This window comes from Bos indicus, chromosome 26, assembly GCF_029378745.1.
Source record: "Bos indicus isolate NIAB-ARS_2022 breed Sahiwal x Tharparkar chromosome 26, NIAB-ARS_B.indTharparkar_mat_pri_1.0, whole genome shotgun sequence".
Lineage (NCBI taxonomy): Eukaryota > Metazoa > Chordata > Mammalia > Artiodactyla > Bovidae > Bos > Bos indicus.
The window spans coordinates 51,465,904-51,485,863 of NC_091785.1; the positions used below are offsets into that span (position 1 = coordinate 51,465,904).

The 19,960-nt window shown below is 44.7% G+C and overlaps 1 pseudogene; it reads left to right on the forward strand.

The window, feature by feature from the left end:
• The first annotated feature begins 3,202 nt into the window (after window positions 1-3,202).
• Window positions 3,203-18,594, forward strand: LOC109578963 (serpin B8-like; annotated as a pseudogene).
• The last annotated feature ends 1,366 nt before the right edge of the window (window positions 18,595-19,960 follow it).

The window sequence follows — 19,960 nt, forward strand, 5'->3', positions numbered from 1 at the left end:
TCCTTCAAAAAGATCCCAGGGCTCATCTCCTTCAGAATGGATTGGTTGGATCTCCTTGCAGTCCAAGGGACTCTCAAGAGTCTTCTCCAACACCACACTTCAAAAGCATCAATTATTCGGCACTCAGCCTTCTCTCAGTCCAACTCTCACATCCATACATGACCACAGGAAAAACCATAGCCTTGACTAGACGGACCTTTGTTGGCAAAGTAATGTCTCTGCTTTTGAATATGCTATCTAGGTTGGTCATAACTTCCCTTCCAAGGAGTAAGCGTCTTTTAATTTCATGGCTGCAGTCACCATCTACAGTGATTTTGGAGCCCAAAAAATAAAGTCTGACACTGTTTCCACTGTTTCCCCATCTATTTCCCATAAAGTGATGGGACCGGATGCCATGATCTTCGTTTTCTGAATGTTGAGCTTTAAGCCAACTTTTTCACTCTCCACTTTGACTTTCATCAAGAGGCTTTTTAGTTCCTCTTCATTTTCTGCCATAAGAGTGGTGTCATCTGCATATTTGAGGTTATTGATTTTCTCCCGGCAATCTTGATTCCAGCTTGTGTTTCTTCCAGTCCAGCGTTTCTCATGATGTACTCTGCATAGAAGTTAAATAAGCAGGGTGACAATATACAGCCTTGACGTACTCCTCTTCCTATTTGGAACCAGTCTGTTGTTCCATGTCCAGTTCTAATTGTTGCTTCCTGACCTGCATCCAGATTTCTCAAGAGGCAGGTCAGATGGTCTGGTATTCCCATCTCTTGAAGAATTTTTCACAGTTTATTGTGATCCACACAGTCAAAGGCTTTGGCATAGTCAATAAAGCAGAAATAGATGTTTTTCTGGATCTCTAGCTTTTTCCATGATCCAGCGGATGTTGGCAATTTGATCTCTTGTTCCTCTGCCTTTTCTAAAACTCACCCCCTCCTTATTGCAAAATTCAGACTTAAATTGAAGAAAGTAGGGAAAACCACTAGACCATTCAGCTATCAGCTCAATCAGATCCCTTAGGATTATACAGTGGAAGTGACAAATAGATTCAAAGGATTAGATCTGATAGAGTGCCGGAATAACTGTGGACAGAGGTTCCTGACATTGTACAGGAGGCAGTGATCAAGACTATCTTCAAGAAAAAGAAATGCAAAAGGAAAAAGTGGTCATCTGAGAGGCTTTACAAATAGCTGAGAAGAGAAGCAAAAGGCAAAGAATAGAGAAGATATACCCATCTGAATGCAGAGTTCCAAAGAATAGCAAGGAGAGATAAGAAAGCCTTCCTCAGGGATCAATGCAAAGAAATAGGGGAAAACAATAGAATGGGAAAGACTAGAGATCTCTTTAAGAAAATTAGATATACCAAGGGGATCAGATCAGATCAGATCAGTCGCTCAGTCATGTCTGACTCTTTGTGACCCCATGAATCGCAGCATGCCAGGCCTCCCTGTCCATCACCAACTCCCGGAGTTCACTGAGACTCACATCCATGAAGTAGGTGATGCCATCCAGCCATCTGACATTTCATGCAAAGATGGGCTCAATAAAGGACAGAAATGGTAGGGACCTAACAGAAGCAGAAGATATTAAGAAGGTGACAAGAATACACAGAAGAACTATACAAAAAAGATTTTCATGACCTAGATAATCATGATGGTGTGGTCACTCACCTAGAGCCAGAAATCCTGGAGTCTGAAGTCAAGTGGGCCTTAGGAAGCATCGCTAGGAACACAGTGAGTGGAAGTGATGGAATTCCAGCTCAGCTATTTCTAATCCTAAAAGTTGATGCTGTTAAAGTGCTGCATTCAATATGCCAGCAAATTTGGAAAACTCAACGGTGGCCACAGGACTGGAAAAGGTCAGTTTTCATTCCAATCCAAAAGAAAGACAATGCCAAAGAATGTTCAAACGATCACACAATTGCACTCATCTCACATGCTAGCAAAGTAATGCTCAAAATTCTCCAAGTGAGGCTTCAACAGTATGTGAACTGAGAACTTCCAAATGTTCAAGCTGGATTTAGAAAAGGCAGAGAAACCAGAGATCAAATTGTCAACATCTGCTGGATCTTAGCAAAAGCAAGAGAGTTCCAGAAAAACATCGACTTCTGCTTTATTGATTATGCCAAAGCCTTTGACTGTGTGGAACACAACAAACTGAAAAATTCTTCAGAGATGGAAATACCAGACCACCTGATCTGCCTCCTGAGAAATCTGTATGCAGGTCAGGAAGCAACAGTTAGAACTGGACATGGAACAACAGACTGGTTCCGAAGAGGAAAAGGAGTACATGAAGGCTGTATATTGTCACCCTGCTTATTTAACTTATATGCAGAGTACATCATGGGAAATGCTGGGCTGGATGAAGCACAAGGTGGAATCAAGATTTCCGGGGGAAATATCAATAACCTCAGATATGCAGATGACACCACCCTTATGGCAGAAAGCGAAGAACTGAGGAGCCTCTTGATGAAAGTGAAAGAGGAGAGTGAAAAGCTAGCTTAAAACTCAACATTCAGAAGAGTAAAATCATGGCATCTAGTCCCATCACTTCATGGCAAATAAATGGGGACACAATGCAAACAGTGACATACTTTATTCTCTTGGGCTCCAAAATCAATGCAGATGGTGACTTCCTTCCTTGGAAGAAGAGCTGTGACCAACCTAGGCAGCATATTAAAAAGCAGAGACATTACTTTGGTGACAAAAGTCTGTCTAGTTAAAGCTATGGTTTTTACAGTAGTCATGTATGGATGTGAGAGTTGGACCATAAAGAAAGCAAAGCACTGAAGAATTGATGCTTTTGAACTGTGGTGTTGGAGAAGACTCTTGAGAATACTTTGGATTGCAAGGAGATCCAACCAGTCCATCCTAAAGGAAATCAGACCTGAATATTCATTGGAAGGACTGATGCTGAAGCTGAAGTTCCAATCCTTTGGCCACCTGATGTGAAGAACTGACTTATTGGAAAAGACTCTGATGCTGGGGAAGATTGAAGGCAGGAGGAGAAGGGGATGGCAGAGGATGAGATGATTGGATGGTATCTCTGACTCGATGGACATGAGTTTGAGCAAGCTCTGGGAGTTGGTGATGGATGGGGAAGCCGGGCATGCTGCAGTCCATGGGGTCACATTGTCCTCCACAACTGAGTGACTGAACTTAACCGAACCTACAGATGCTAGCATCCTCCATAGGATAGTGTTGCAGGAATTGGGATGTGTCTCGGGGATCAAGGTAAGGGGGGTGAAGTAATGTGACACAAGCCTTGAGTGTTTCTTCTGGACTATTCCTCTCTAATTGGCAATCTAGGAACAGGATTTTCCCTAAATTCTACTTGCCCAAGGAAACAGAATTGGGCGTGAAGAAATGCTGCTGCCCTGTGGCCACTTCGTATAACAAAAACTTAAACATCAGTGCCGATGGGCTCTTATTACTCTGAAGCCCTCCAGGACTGTCAGTGACACTTGCTCTCAAGTAATGTCCCAGGGTAAAGCATTGGAAAATAATTCAAAACAGGGCAACTTCCAGGAGGCCAGTTTCAAGAGGTAAATGGTATTCATGATGGGTAATTTTCGAAAGTATCTGGAAAAATACTCTACCTCATTCACTATTAAATCAATGCAAACCAAAACCATCATGAAGAATCAGCTCACACTGGTCACATTGGCCAGCACCAAAAAGATCTACAAAGAATAAATCCTGCAGAGTGTAAGGTATAGTTCGGGCCAAGGCAGAAAAGGACAGACGGCCTCAACGGAAGTAGGTTACCTTTATTCAGGCAAGGAGGGGCGACAGTCTGCCTAATGACCAGGCTGAGTGCCGAGAGGGATCAGGGAGGCTTCATATTTATAGGGAGGTTTGTGGAAGCGGTAAGGGAAATGTTAATCAAGCAGGATGTTTTGGGTATTCTTTAGTTGAGATGGCATTTGTAGTTGGACAGGGGATGATAAGTCTTCTGAGCAGGTGTAGGGGGTGGAAGGTTTCTGGACAGGGAGTGATAAGTCCCAGATAGATATAACTAGCCTGGAGCACCAGGGAGGGACCTGAAGTTCTGTTTTGTTTTCTCCGAAGTTAGATGATTCAGCAAGGGCCTTTGAGACTGTTGTTTTCTTTTTTAGGCCCAAAGACTCCTTCACAGAGGGCATAGGATAAGAGGAATCCTCCTTTTCTCTGGGTAGGCGTATGAATGGGTGCAGGAATTCTGGAAAATAGCATGGAGGTTTCTTAAAAAACTAAAAACTGAGGTACCATATTATCTGGCAATCCCACTGCTGGGTTTAGATCCAGAGAATGTCAGAATTCAAAATGACACGTGTGTAAGGTGAGCGTGGAGAAGAAGAGAGCGAGCCAGGCAGTCAGGCCGAGAAAGATTTATTATAGGAAGAAAGAAAGTGACTGGCTTTAGAGAGAAACCAGTGCTCAGCCTTTACAGCCAGCCCTGCTTAGTTTATCTTCAGCTGGGGTCTTGTGATCATGGGTCTCACGGGCGGGTGGTCATGTCTGGTACCAGCAGGGAAAAACAGGATATCAGCCTTAAAGAAAGAACAGGATGCTCACCAGGGCGGTGTGGCCACTGTGACTTCATGCCCTGTTTGTCAGGTCACCACAATGGGCGTTTTACACTGTCCGCTGTGAGGCCCTTGTGGACCCGACGACAGGCACCCGGCTTGCAGGGCAGCACAGTGTATAATAGCCAAGACACTGGATTGACCAAAACCTGCAGCAGCAGAAAAATGAAGATAGAATCGTACACCTCTACACTGGAGGCCTACTCAGCCTTAAAAACATGGAATAATGAATCCTCTTTAAGAAAATTTATTAAAGGATTTTCAGATAAATACAAGTTTCTGATTTTCAGAAAATAATACTGAATTGAGTAAAAAAAAATTGAAGGATTCTAGTGAGAAACCTGATGTCTTCATAAAGCTGCTAACAAAAGGGATTAGTTACAGAGAACCGATTAAACTGGTAAATATGGTTGTAATTTTTATGGTCTCTATCTCAAAGGATTACTGGTTTAAATCTGTGTTTTCTATGTGTAAGAAAAAAACTTCGCCTTCAATTAATTATGACTTGCATTAAATAGTTTGGTAGACTATGCTTTTTGGAACATTTATCTTTTTTTCTCTACCTGGTCTCTACTAGTAACATGTGCTTCTCTCAAAGATTAATCCATGCATAAGTGTGCACGGCCAGTACCATGAAACCGCAGGTCGCTCATCAAATCAGTTATGGCTCCTTTGGTCACTGTGTTATTATACTGGACTATAACTAGTTATACTAATCATTGGTTAAATTTGTTCTTTCTTTTCAGAGTGTGCTTTGTGCCTCTGTGATGCATTATGGCAGTCACTCCATGCTGCAGTACTTATATCCTGTCCAATTTGTTAGATTGTTGTCTCTTAGAGTAACCAGTGTGTTAATCAGAGCTCCCACAAAGTTAATATGACTAAAAATATTTGAAGAAATAATTGTAATAATGTGATTCTAGATATGAGAAGAAACAACAAGGGAAAATGTCTCCTGGATTACAGTTAGAATCCAGAGAATTTTAATTATTGATGGGGCCTGGTCCAAAACTTAACACCTGGAGTGATATATCAAGAATTTTTTGACTGAACTGGGATGAACCTCCCATTGGCATGGGACAAACATTGATCTTGAAATGTTTCCCAACAATGTCATTCATGACCGAGAGGGGAAGACCTGAGAAATGGAATCAGCAATTGCAGCTCCTCAGTGTGAGCCAGTGTGCCCTGAGAAAGGGGAATGCCTGCCACCTGGCAGTCGTTAGACTGCAGCCACTCCAGCTACTCCCTGTGGTGAAACTTGAGGGAACTCTGAGAATGCAGGATTACAGGCCCCAGATAGCTAAGATACATAAAATAGATTCAATGAACCCTGACTCTGGCATCTTCCCATGCATAGAAAAGCACTAAATTCCTTAAATTGAGGTGCTGCCTCTTACATTTGAAGAATTTCTAAGTCTTCAGGTGTAAAGTAGGTACTTTTCCAAGGGGAATAAGGGAAGACAAGTCTCAACATTTAAAAATAGTGGCACTGATGGCAGGCACTCCCAGGAAGATCCATCTGACAAGCAAAACGTCCCCTCTTCTCCCACAAGATTATGGGATGGACATTGAGGGGGGGAATTGTAACCAGGAAGGGTTAATTTTAAATTTACACTGGATCTGCTTCTGTGACTTTAACCTTTTTTTGTTATAATGAACATACAAAATGGCCTACTTCAGGGAGATAACGCGAGCTGCCCACTCATAAAGGACTATAAGGAAGTGAAACTAACACATTCCCCTGCCTGAGGCTTGCCCCTCTAGGGGACATTCGCAAGGATTGGATAGTCTTTTTACTTTGTTTCCTCACCTTCTCACCATCTCTGATTCATAAAAGAACCTGGCAAACAGGCCTGGACAAAATGTTTATTTTCTTGGCCAGTTCAGTTCAGTCACTCAGTCACGTCCGACTCTTTGTGACCCCATGGACTGCAGCACTCCAGGCCTCCCTGTCCATCACCAACTCCCAGAGTACACCCAAACTCATGTCCATCGAGTCAGTGATGCCATCCAGCCATCTCATCCTCTGTCGTCCCCTTCTCCTTCCGCCTTCAATCTTTCCCAGCATCGGGGTCTTTTCTAATGAGTCAGAAATGAAACATTTCCATGTCTATTTCTGCTCATTCCTGTATGTAGAGGTTATTCCATATATCTGTTTGTTCTGTTTAGTCTCCCTCCTGAGTGATTGCGTGCTGCCTTCCTGGAATAGATACAACTGCTGGAACAGGGATGTCGGTCCACCTGGGGGCAATTTTGCAACCCCTTGGACAGTTGACAAGCTCCGGACAGTTGGTTGTCATACCTGAGAGGTGCTGCTGACATCTAGTGGACAGAGGCCAGAAATGCAGCTTAATATTCTGTTGCGTGCAGGACCGCCTCAGAGCACAGTCCCTGAGTCGTGTCCAACTCTTGAGACCCCATGGACTGTACCCTACCTTGGGATTTCTGTCCATGGGATTTCCCAGGCAAGAATACAGGAGTGGGTTGCCATTTCCTCCTCCAGGCGATCTTCCTGACCTGGGGATCAAACCTGCGTCTCCTATGTCTCCTGCATTGGCAGGCGGATTCTTTTCCGCTGAAACACCAGCTTTGTGGCCCCAAACGTCTGTATTTCCAGGTTGAGTAACTGTGCTAGATGGTCAAACCAAACTTCTTTTAAAATAGGATCCTTTGTGATTTTCAGCACAGACATTTGTTTGGGAAGAGCTCTTTGAGGGAGAAGATGGCGTGTTATAAGTTGGTGTTCTTGTCTTCTATCACCAGGCACTTAGTCTGAATGAAGGTGGAGATGTCCACCGAGGTTTGCAGTCACTCCTCAGGGAAGTGAGCACGCCCGGCCCACAAAGCCTGCTCACAACTGCCAACAGACTGTTTGGGAAAAGACGTGTGATTTCCTGCCAGTAAGTAGTGCTCCCACATTGATGAAAAAGAAGCTGAAAATAAAACAGAAATTACGGAAGAGCAGAAATAAAGAATAGCTGTACTGCCTTAAAAATGTGCTTAGAATTATACTTCTGTAAATTGAGAATTTTGTGATTGCCTCTGAATTGTGTCCTTTAAAAATGATTGTTTCTGATATCTCATGCTCCCAGATGTCAGTTTCAACTTCTCCACCCTCCTACACCCACATCTGCCTTCCCCCATCCCCATCTCAGTGACCACAACCCCTAACCCCTGTCTCATCTCTGCCGGGCACTTTCTGTGGAGCTGACTTTTCGAGATCTCTTAAATTTGTCCCCTCTTCTGAATCACCATTGTCATTGCTGGTGTCCGGGTTCTCACACCTTCTACACTGTTATTTTAATTGTTTTCTAGCTGATCTCTCCAAGTCCAACCTGGTCCTTCTATACTACTAATAGAATAGTCTTTCTAAAATTAAAATCTGTCCCTAAAAGATAAGATTTTTGTATCTGAGTATTTCCTATTTACTGCAGCGTGTGATTCCGAAGTTCCCTAGTCCAGTAGAAGCCTGCCATTATTCAATAAGCGAGAATCAAGCAACTGTGCCAAACGATAAGCAGCGGGATGCTGTTTTAAGATGAATGAAATGATCAGGCTAAGTCTGGCCATCTTACCAGTTGGCAGCTCCAAGGATTATTCTGTAAGATGCAACTATAACCTTGTCCTGGCTGCTGTTGGGTGCTGCCCACTGCAGATTGCCTGCTCTGGGCTTCAGTGTCCTTGGAGATGATTCTGAGTCCTTCAGCTACTTAGGTTTTCTAGGATAAGCACTTGTGATTCCAGGAATCTTCTGGTTACTGGATGCTCATTTTTCAATATGAGCCATATCTTTGAATATTGTAATTGGGGAATATTGAGGACACAGGGGATCATTCTCCACTTTTCACGGTCGCTTGGGTTCTTCTCTCTACATCTTCTTTCCTCTGTAGAAGCTAAAATGTTTGAGGACAGGAGATGGGCAAAGGATGGGAGCCAATTGCCAGGCACATGATATCAGAAAACAAGTTTTCATGAGGTGAGTTATGTGTGAATTTTAATGTGTTACATATAATGCCCTTCCTGATTTGACTCCAACTTACATTTCATGACTCATCCCTTGTTACTTTCCTCCCTAATTCCCTGCACACAGACACACATGCACACACACATGCACGCACGCCTCCCACACGCCCCGCGCGTGTGCACGCACGCACACACGCACGCATGGACGCACGTACACGCGCTCACACACAGACACACAGACACACATGCACACAGACACAGACATGCACACACACATGCACGCATGCCTCCCACACGCCCCGCGCGTGTGCACGCACGCACACACGCACGCATGGACGCACATACATGCGCTCACACACAGACACACAGACACACAGACACACACACACACACACACACACACACACACACAGACACACACACAGATTCTACTCCTGGAAGACCTACAAGACTTTGATAGCCTACTTCAAGTCTCCCAGTCATTCCATGAGGATGTTTCAGACCCTCTGGTCGGTGTTGGTGGTACAGAAATGAGTAAAACATGATTTGGCCACCTAGTGGAGGAGGTAAAATCAAACAGAAGGTCAACATGGAGTTCCATGTTTAACAGGAACGTTTATGGGCTGTCTTATGCATAGCTGCTGCTGCCCATGTTCTCAGAACAGCCTGCAGCTTCTCCCTGTGTGTGTGTTTCTCAGCAGACTGTGAGCCACCTCAGGTCCAACGTTGTATCTTCACCCTGGTGTCCACATGTGGCACAGTGCCAGTGGTCTACACATTTTTATTAATTGCACAAATGAGTCTTAAAGTATAGATTGCCCTGTGCAAGCATTTATGCCAGAAACATGTTAAGAAAAAAATGTTTTCACACTTTGAGGAAACCATGCCAAGTAGAACATGGCTACTCTTGGAATTTGTTGGTTTGCTTTTAAGGAATCCCGCCAGAGGTTCCATTAGGCTGACCTGGAGTCCTTTGCTGAAGACACCGAAGAATGCAGGAAACACGTAGACGACTGGATGATGGAGAAGATGGAAGGTCAGAGCTTGTCTTTTCGGGGGCGGTGCCATTGTGAGGGAGACAGCCGAGACTGCCCGCATGTGATCCCACGGCGCTTCCAGTGGCCTGTGTGGATGTGCTTGCTGGGTTTTCAGGCCAGTTCTCTGTCCATGGGATTCTCTAGGCAAGAACACTGGGGTGGGTTGCCATTTCCTTCTCCAGGGCATCTTCCCAACCCAGGGATCGAACCTGGATCTCCTGCATTGCAGGCAGACTCTTTACTGTCTGAGCCATCAGGGAAGCCCCAGTGCCAATCTGATATTTTTTTTGGACTTATGAAATGGTGATTTCTGAAAAATGCTTAAACCCAGTGTTGGTCTCTGCTTCAAGATTGTTGTTTGAGGACAAGCACTACACTGCGTGTATGTCTAGTGTGAAACATCATCCCCCTGAGTGCTCAGGTGGCCAGAAAGGCAGGATTCCAGCCTTTGCTTGATATTGAGAGAAGTTTTGTGAAGGAAAAGTTTATTCTCCCCCAATAGCAGTAACTTTCTCTCATACTCTTTACAGGTAAGATATCAGAGATACTGGGGCTGAGACAGTCTGTCCTCTGATTAAGCTCATCCTGGTGAATGCCATCTATTTCAAAGGCAAGCGGCATGAGCAATTTGACAGAAAGCACAGGAGGGGAATTCCCTTTAAGACTAACCAGGCAGGAACACATTTTGCAGACATTGTTACTTCCTAAAGTAACACTCTGGGAAAGACGCTAGGAAAGACTGTGAAGGATGGAAAAAGTAATTTATCTCCCACTGTCTCGATTCTTAATTCGTTTCTGAATGAATTTCATATCCCCTGTGTATCTCTTATTGGAATGGGAAGAGAACTACTAAAACAATTGTTACATTGATCTTTCTGTCTTTGGTCAAATCAGTCTTCTGTCTCCCGTCATGTTATTTGGATTGAAACAAAATTTCTCCTAAGCCTTGGAGTTGTGTTTGTATTATTCTATCACTGACTATATTTAGACTTTTCCTTGCAATTGTCAATGACAACTATGACTATTTATTGCTTTAGAATTCATGGCTGTACAATTCGAAATATAAGAAAAAAGGTGTTACCAAATGTTCAGGACAGCTTTGTTTTTATTTATTTTTGGATATTTAAAAAATAAAAATTGTACATATTTAAGGTGTACAAGATGAGGATTTGAGATATATAGTGAAATGATTACTGCAGTGAAGCTAATTAAAATATCTTCCTCTCACATAGTTACCATATATTTTCTTGATGACAGCACCTGAAATCTCCCCTCTTAGCAAATATCCAGCATTTCATATTATTATATTATTAATCCACAGTATTATTAACTATAGTCATTATTCTATGTGTTTGATTTTTAGACTTCTATGCCTACCTTTATTTTTTTTATTTTTTTATTTTTTTTAACTAAACACTTTTATTCACAGAAAATTAAGACCAAATGTCTGAACTTACAAAAGCAGTGGGGCATTGGTAATCTAACATTATATATATATATTTGTATTGTCCAAATTTGTTCTATTTTAATCTTTTTTTTTTACATTTTATTTTTAAACTTTACATAATTGTATTAGTTTTGCCAAATATCAAAATGAATCCGCCACAGGTATACATGTGTTCCCCATCCTGAACCCTCCTCCCTCCTCCCTCCCCATACCATCCCTCTGGGTCGTCCCAGTGCACCAGCCCCAAGCATCCAGTATCGTGCATCAAACCTGGACTGGCGACTCATTTCATATATGATATTATACAGGTTTCAATGCCATTCTCCCAAATCTTCCCACCCTCTCCCTCTCCCACAGAGTCCATAAGACTGTTCTATACATCAGTGTCTCTTTTGCTGTCTCGTATACAGGGTTATTGTTACCATCTTTCTAAATTCCATATATATGTGTTAGTACACTGTATTGGTGTTTTTCTTTCTGGCTTACTTCACTCTGTATAGTAGGCTCCAGTTTCATCCATCTCATTAGAACTGATTCAAATGAATTCTTTTTAATGGCTGAGTAATACTCCATTGTGTATATGTACCATAGCTTTCTTATCCATTCATCTGCTGATGGACATCTAGGTTGCTTCCATGTCCTGGCTATTATAAACAGTGCTGCGATTTGAATATGATAATGGCTGGGGTCAATAACTCTCAGTTTGGAATTTGACCTCTGTCCACTTGATAATAGCATATTACACAAAAATGTACATGCCCAGAATATAGTTGATGTGGTCTTTAAAACTGGTGGACTCTGGATGTCTCATCAAGGTTTTCCCTTCAAGAAAAGCAAGGCCATGAAGCTGATTATATCATTGAGCAACACTCAGAGTGAAAGTGTAGCTCCCTCTGGCCTATATGCCTTTTCTAAGCAGATCTTCCAGTGCAGGCTTGAATATTAGCTACTTTTCCTCTTAACTTTGAGAAACAGTTTTTTTAATTGAAAGGTCCCTTTGAGTGCTTCTCTATTTATCTTTAAAAAAAAAAACACAATTTCTTCTGAGAGTGATATAGAGAGCTTTGTGTCTCTCTTTATCAATTTTTCTCTCCCACGTGGTAGTACTTGATCTGCTGGGACAATGGAATATTATTACTCAACACTAGTATATACTAGTGAAAATTTAACATCAATCAGCATAAGTGCACAGAAATAATAATTATTTGTGCCTATATGTTATGTTCCGTGGGCTTCCCTGGTAGCTCAGTGGTAGAAAAATCTGCCTGCAATGCAGGAGATAGGGGATTGACCTCTGGGTCAGGAATATCTCTTGGAGAAGGAAATGGCAACCCTCTCCAGTATTCTTGCCAGGAGAATCCCATGGACAGAGGAGCCTGGCGGGCTACAGTCCATGGGGTTGCAAAGAGTTGGACACAACTTAGGACTGAACAGCAACAACAAGGGTTCTGTGAATTAGACATGTGATTTGATTTTAATTTCATGCTTTTACCAGGAGAAGAAGACAGCACAGATGATGGTCAAGCCACATTTAGAATGGGACACGTGGAGGAGGTGTGCGCCCAGGTCCTGGAGCTGCCCTGCGCGGGGCTGAGCTGAGCACGCGCATCCTTCTGCCTGATGAGGACACAGGTCTTGCTGTGGTGAGCCTCGATGTTGAGTCAGTGTCTGTGGATCCAGCCTGAGCATGTTCTTTTTAAACTTTTTGTTCTGTATTGGGATGTAGCTGGGTAACAATGCTGTGGTAATTTTAGGTGAACAGTGAAGGGACTCAGCTATGTACACGCACACACATGCATCCATCCTCCCCAGACTCCCCTCCATCCGGCTGCCATATACCATTGTGAGAGTTCCCTGTGCTCCACAACAGGCCCTTGCTGGCTATCCATGTTAAATATAGCAGTGTGTATATGTCCATCCCAGTCTCCCTAACTATCCCTTCCCCCAGTCCTTCCCCCTGGCAACCCTAAGTAGCCTGAGCTAATTTTTAAAAGTCCAGCCATTGGATTGCATTTGAGGCATTTCCAATTTAGGGTTGTGCTGAGTGAGTGAGAGTTGCTCAGTCATGTCCAACTCTTTGTGACCCCATGGACTGTAACCTGCCCAGCTTTTCGGTCCATGGAATTCTGGAGTGGGTTGCCCTTTCTTTCTCCAGAGGGTTGTTCTGATGGGTGCTAAATAAACACCACTGCATGGCTTTGGTGAACATGTGTATGCATTTCCACTGAGTGTACATCTAGGAGTAGAATTGCTGGTATAAACAAATTCTGATAGAGCCTAGAAGAGAGTTCCAAAAATAAGAACGTTATTATTTATTCTAAAGAGAGAGGCTAGTTGCTGCTGCTGCTAAATTGCTTCAGTCGTGTCTGACTCTGTGCAACCCCATAGACCGCAGCCCACCAGGTTCCCCCGTCCCTGGGATTCTCCAGGCAAGAACACTGGAGTGGGTTGCCATTTCCTTCTCCAATGCATGAAAGTGAAAAGTGAAAGTGAAGTCGCTCAGCCGTGTCTGACTCTTAGCGACCCCATGAACTGCAGCCCACCAGGCTCCTCTGTCCATGGGATTTTCCAGGCAAGAGTACTGGAGTGGGTTGCCATTGCCTTCTCCGAGGCTACTTGAGAGCCCAGTAATTATTGAAGAAAAGAACAGGAAAAAGATAAAGATGGCCCTGAGCAGTGTTCCTCAAACATTAATGTGTGTGTTAATCTAATGGGATCTTGTTAAAATGCAGCTTCTGACTCAGGGGGATTATGGCCTGAGATTTTGCATTTCTGACAAGATTCCAAGTGATGCAGATGCTCTTGGTCATAGACCAGTTTTGAGGAGCAAGAATCTGAAGTACAGGTGAAGAATTTTTCCTAGGCAGAAAAGGACATTTTCCCATGACAGGAAAAGAGGGTTCAGGTTGGGGGAAAGTAAATTTATAGGGTGAGAGGTGCAGGAGCGACAGTGTGCTGGCACCTGGGGTGTGGGGGAAGCCCTCATATTAACACTTGCTGATTCCTGTGGTGTAAGTACCTGCGCCATGGGTGACTTTAGGCTCCTAAGGGTTTAATGATTGACTTTTGCAGAAGACACAAGCAAGCCCCAGCACACCCGCACATGCCGGCTCGCCTCTGTGAGGGGAGGCCTGCCTGATTTCCCTGGCTTCTCTATGCAATCAGGAAGCTCCTGGCATAAGTCAAGGAAGAGATCTGTCATGGCAACTTTAAGAAAATTAGGTGCAGATATAGGGAACAGACCTGTGGACACGGCGAGGGTGGGAGAGGGTGGGATGAACCGAGAGAGGAGCCTAGAATGAACACAGGTAGAGTAGGGGCCGCCGGGAACGTGCTCAACACTGCAGGGAGCTCAAGCCTGGCTCTGCGATAACCTACAGGATTGGGGCAGGGTCAGAGGCAGGAGGGAGGTTCAATAGGGAGGGGAGATATATATACACACACACATACACCTATGGCTGATTCATGTTGATGAATGGCAGAAGTCAGCACTACATTGTAAGGTGATTATTCTCCATTTAAAAATAAACAAATTAATAAAAAATGAATGATAGTTATATAATAGAGGTATTAATTTTGCTATAATGGCAAATATCATATGTCGAATTTATGCAATGTTTTATATCACATATATTTCAGTTTTTAAAAAAGCCCCTCACCCACCTCCTGAAAAAGAAAATTAGGAGAGTCTAGGAACAGAACTGACATCCAAACATCTGTCACTGGAGAGGAGCTCTCACCTGGACTTCTGCTGGTAGAAGGAAGATGCTCCTCCTATATTTTTTTCCTTGTGGATAAGCAGAATGGGTGCTTGGTCTGGGAGAGTTTGAAGCTCCCCCCAGAACAGGCAGAGGACAAACAAGGATGCCAGAAGCAGCAGTCCTGTGGAATTTCGCATTCCTGCCCTCCCTTCCCCAGAATCCCTGAGTTCTCCCTCTTTCATCCAGCAGAGTTCTGAACTGTGATTTTCGCTCTTTTGTTGAACAGGTTCTCAAACTCATGGTACTGGGTATTGCATTTGCTGTTGTTGCTCAGTCGCTAAGTCATGTATGACTCTTGCAACACCGAGAACTGCAGCATGCCAGGATTCCTTGTCCTTCACTATCTCTTTGAGATTGCTCAAACTCACGTTCTTTGAATCGGTGATGCCATCCAGCCATCTTATCCTCTGTCACCCCCTTCTCCTCTTGCCCTCAATTTTTTCCATCATCAGGGTCTTTTCCAATAAGTCAGTTCTTCCCTTCAGGTGGCCAAAGTATTGGAGGTTCAGCTTCAGCATCATTCTTTCCAAAGAACACCCAGGACTGATTTCCTTTAGAATGGACTGGTTTGATCTTGCTGTTCAAGAGACTCTCAAGAGTCTTCTCCAGCACCACAGTTTGAAAGCATTAATTCTTTGGTGCTCAGCCTGTGTTATGGTGCAACTCACATCCATACATGACTACTGGAAAAACCATAGCTTTGACTATATGGACCTTTGTTGGCAAAGTGATGTCTGTGCTTTTTAAAACACTGTCTAGGTTTGGCATAGCTATTCTTCCAAGGATCAAACTTCTAATTTTGTGATTGCACTCACCATCTGCATTGATTTTGGATCCCAAGAAAATGAAATCTGACACTGTTTCCACATTTTCCTCATCTATTTGCTATGAAGTGATCAGACTGGATACCATGATCTTAGTTTTTGAATGTTGAGTTTTAAGCCAGCTTTTTCACTCTCCTCTTTCACCTTCATCAATAGGCTCTTTAGTTCCTCTTCACTTTCTGCCATCAAAGTGGTATCATCTGCATAAATACAATAAATTTGTTGTGGGAATTTCCTAAACTAAAAAACCAACTTGAGATGAATTTGGTACAGATAGTTAAAAATAAAACCCTACCCTTGTCTCAGGTATTTCCTAGCTATTGTTCTTTTGAATCCATAAAACAGGGAAAATGCGAGAAATAGAGGGAAAATCTTGGTGTGTTTATTAGAGGAAATACCCTGTAGATTATCTTGGAACAGAACTCAGCATCTAGTCACACGTCATGAGGGGGAGGAGTTAATGAGCCAGTAGGTGGGTGGGTACCAGGCTATTGTCATGTAGCTTTTAAGACTTAACTAATTATTTCAGGTGGAAAAGCACTTACTTATGAGAAGTTCAGAGCCTGGACCAGTCCAGAAAAGTTGACTGAGGACAAAGTTCAAGTTTTTCTTCCCAGATTAAAGCTGGAGGCATTATGACTTGGAGACTTTTTGAAGTTAACAAATGACTGATGCTATCTAGGAAGCCAAGGCAGACTTTACCAGAATGTCAGCTAAGAAGAACCTGCCCGTGTCCAAGGTTGCACACAAGTGCTTCGTAGAGGTCAATGAGGAGAGCACGGAGGCAGCTGGGGCCACGGCCGTGGTCATGAACTCCTGGTGCTGCAGAATGAAGCCAAAATTTTGTGCAGAGTGCCCTTTCCTCCTCTTCGCCAGGCACCAGGAAGCCAACATCATTTTGTTCTGCGGCAGGTTCTGTTCTCCATAAGAGGTGCGATTGATTTACTTCCCTCTCTTCACTCTCACCCACCCTGGCTTACTCCAGATTCTGGGGCCAAACGGACCCAGTGGCTTGAATACCAAGTAAAGTGTGATTATGGTGACAGGTCCCCCTCATCGAGTTTTTAAGAGGATTTAATTGGTTGATAAAAAGCTTGGAGGCTTGCCTGGTGGCTTAAGTGGTAAAGAATCCACCAGAAATGCAGGGGACCTGGGTTTAATCCTTGGGTGGGGAGGAGTCCCTGGAAAAGGGAATGGCAACTCACTCCAGTACTGTTGCCTGGATAATTCCAAGGACAGAGGAGCCTGGTGGGCTACAGTCAATGGGATTGCAAAGAATCGGACAAAACTGAGTGATTAGGACTTTCACTGTACTTTAAACAGTATCTGTTATAGTAGACAAGATATCATTATTGGAAAACAGTCAATTGCGTTTTTATGCATCTAAAAAACAACAGAAAATGTGGTTCATTGGGGAGGGATTAGGGGTTAGGGATTAGGGATGAGGGGTTGGGGGTTGGGGTTAGGGATGAGGGGTTAGGGTTAGGGGGGTTGGGAGGGTAGAGGAGGGGGTCAGGGGTGTGGAGGAGGGGTGGGAGGATGGAAGGGCTGCTGTCTGCAAGTAAGTCCCCACCCCCGGCCATCTTCGGAATTGCTCATTGGTGTAGCAAGCATCCTAGTTGGCTTTTCACCTGCGTAACTGGTGGGTTCTTAATGAGCAATGTGAACAGTGACATTAAATGTCTCAGTCAGGACTAGACACTTACTACGCCACATACAGGTGTAAGAACCTGGGGAGGCATGTGCAGCCAGTACCTTAGGACAGGGTTCAGAGTTGACCCCTCAACATTTTGGGGCCCAGCCACTGCTTTAGCATTTCTGAGGGCCCAGTTCTGACTCTAAGGGTTCTGTAATCCAGCCTCCATCCTTCTTTAATGACACCCACACTTCTAGGATCCTACAGAGCAGGGTCTGTGTGAGTTCTCTGTGGCTTCTCTAACAAACAACCACCTGTTGGGTGATTTAAAGCAACAGGAGTTCATCCTCCCCCAGTCCTGGAGACCAGACACCTGAGATCAAGGTGGCACAGGGCTGAGGTCCCTCCAGAGGCTCCAGGATAGGGTCCTTCCTGCCTTTTCCTGCTTTGGGGCTCCAGGGGTCCCAGGGCTTGTGGCCCCCTCCTTCCCACCTTTGCCTCCACCTTCACGAGGCTTCTCATCTGTGTCCTCTTTCATCTCTTATAAGGACTCTGTCAGTTGGATTGAAGGTCACCCTAACCCTAGATGACCTTACTTTGAGATCCTTAACTACATCTACAAAGACCCTTTTCACAGATATGGCCCTGTTCCCATGTTCTGGGGGGACACATCTTTTGGGGCCACCATTCACCCCATTATCTGTATATAAAATAACCCTTATTTTAGGAGATCACCACAGGCCCATATAGACGGGCACAGACAGTGGCCACACACGTGGGGTCTGCAGAGAATGAGGATCCTGGAGTCACCTGGAACGGATCATGCCTGGCTTCATCAGGTGAGGGGAATCACAGGGAGGAGCGGGGCATGGTCTTGTTCAGGCTTCAGAAAGACCATGTTGGGTGGGATGTGAGACACACTGTGAGGGCAGGAAGCTTTGTAGGGCCTGATGGAGGGATTAGGCTTGGGCCAGGGCTGTGGGTGTAGAGGGGAATTAGTGTGGGGGTTGGCCATATGCCCTGGAGAAGGAGCTGACAGTCCCTGGGGCACAAGGAACTGGGAACCTGGGAGGCCTCCGTGTTACTGAACCAACCTTGAGTCCACACCCCTGAATGCAGTAAAGCCAGTCGCCTGACACCAGGTGCAGTAAAGGCGAGGCAGCATTAACTGTAAAGGCACCAATACATGGAGACAGTAACTCATGCTCTAAACCCTGAAATCCCCGAAGGGCTTCAGGAAAGCAGTTTTACGGGCCACATGAGGGAGGGGGCGTCACAGAGAACCGCTGGTGCACAGTTCTCTGGTTGGTGAGGTAACAGGTGGCTAACCTCACAAATCCTCAGGCACTGGACATTCTGGGGGTGACGTGTTCATGCTCATCAAGTAGTTAACTTCTTCCCCTCAGTGGGGCTTTTAGCAGCTATAAAACAACTCCCTGAGTGTGCCTCAGATACTATTATCTCCATACTTCAGAGAGGAGTTACAGCAGAGGACACAGGACGGGGTCTGTTCTGGGAGGGCCCCATTGGCTCCTGCTGGGTTACACCAGGTGTCTGGGCTCAGCAGCTGGAGAAGTTGGGGCTGCCTCCTGGGCGTGGGGAGCAGCAGGATCGCAGTCCTTGAGGGGCCTGTTAGTCCCCAGGATGAGATGGGAGGCCGTGGATGGATAGATGCACCTGGCCTGGGAGAGGGGTGCAGGCTGGAAATGTCACTGGAATCATCGCAGGGAGGAAGGGGAAAGGCCAGAGCGGGCAGGTGGGTTATAGCACCTACGTGCAGGTGATGGTGGTCCTGTTGGACACAACTCAGAGCCATAAGGAGTGGTGGTCAGGGGCTCAGCTTCGTCCTCTTGTTCTTTGCTTATCTGTAACTTCCCACTCCTGCAGCGAGGAGCCTGGCCCCCACCATTTGCATTTGTCAGCTCTTTCCTCCTCTTCAGGTTATGTGTACAGTGGTCTCAGAATTGCTAGCTACTGCACTCTGGAACCCACTCCAGTGTTCTTGCCTGGAGAGTCCCGGGGATGGCGGAGCCAGGTGGGCTGCAGTCCATGGGGTCGCACGGAGTCGGACGCGACTGCAGTGACTTGGCGGCAGCAGCAGCACCTGGAAAGGTCTCTATAAAAGGAAGCCCAGTGTTTACGTGCAGGCCATTTAGCCTTTTGTGTATCGATTCGTTCATTTCCAAAGTCAACACATTTTGCCCCATCTCCTACAGTGAGAGATCTTTTCAGTGCATTTCTAATGTGGTTAGGTTTTGTTGCATTGTGTATTCTGTGCTGCGACTCTCCTATGCTGTGAATAACTATACTTGAATAGATGGTTTGATCCCTTGGGCTATACAAATCGACGAGCGTAGACAAATGCATAGTGACAGGTGTCCATCCTAAAGCGTCACAGGGAATACTTCAGCCCCCTTCAGCAGATGATCTGCTTATCATCTATGTAGCTTTGCTTTTCCTAGAATGTCATAAATGAGGTCATACTCCAGACTGTATTCTTTCACTGAGTGATATGCATGTGAGAGTTAACCATGCTTTTCAAGGTTTAGTGGTTCATTCCTTACTACTGATGAGTAATACTCCATTGCATGTGTATGGGAGGAAAAACAATTTTCACTCTGCCCTTCCATAATACAAGACAAATGACTAGGAGAAAAAACAGAAGCATACCTCCTCTATGCTTCCTGGGTGGCTTTGTGGTAAAGAATCTGCCTGTAATACAGGAGACTTGGGT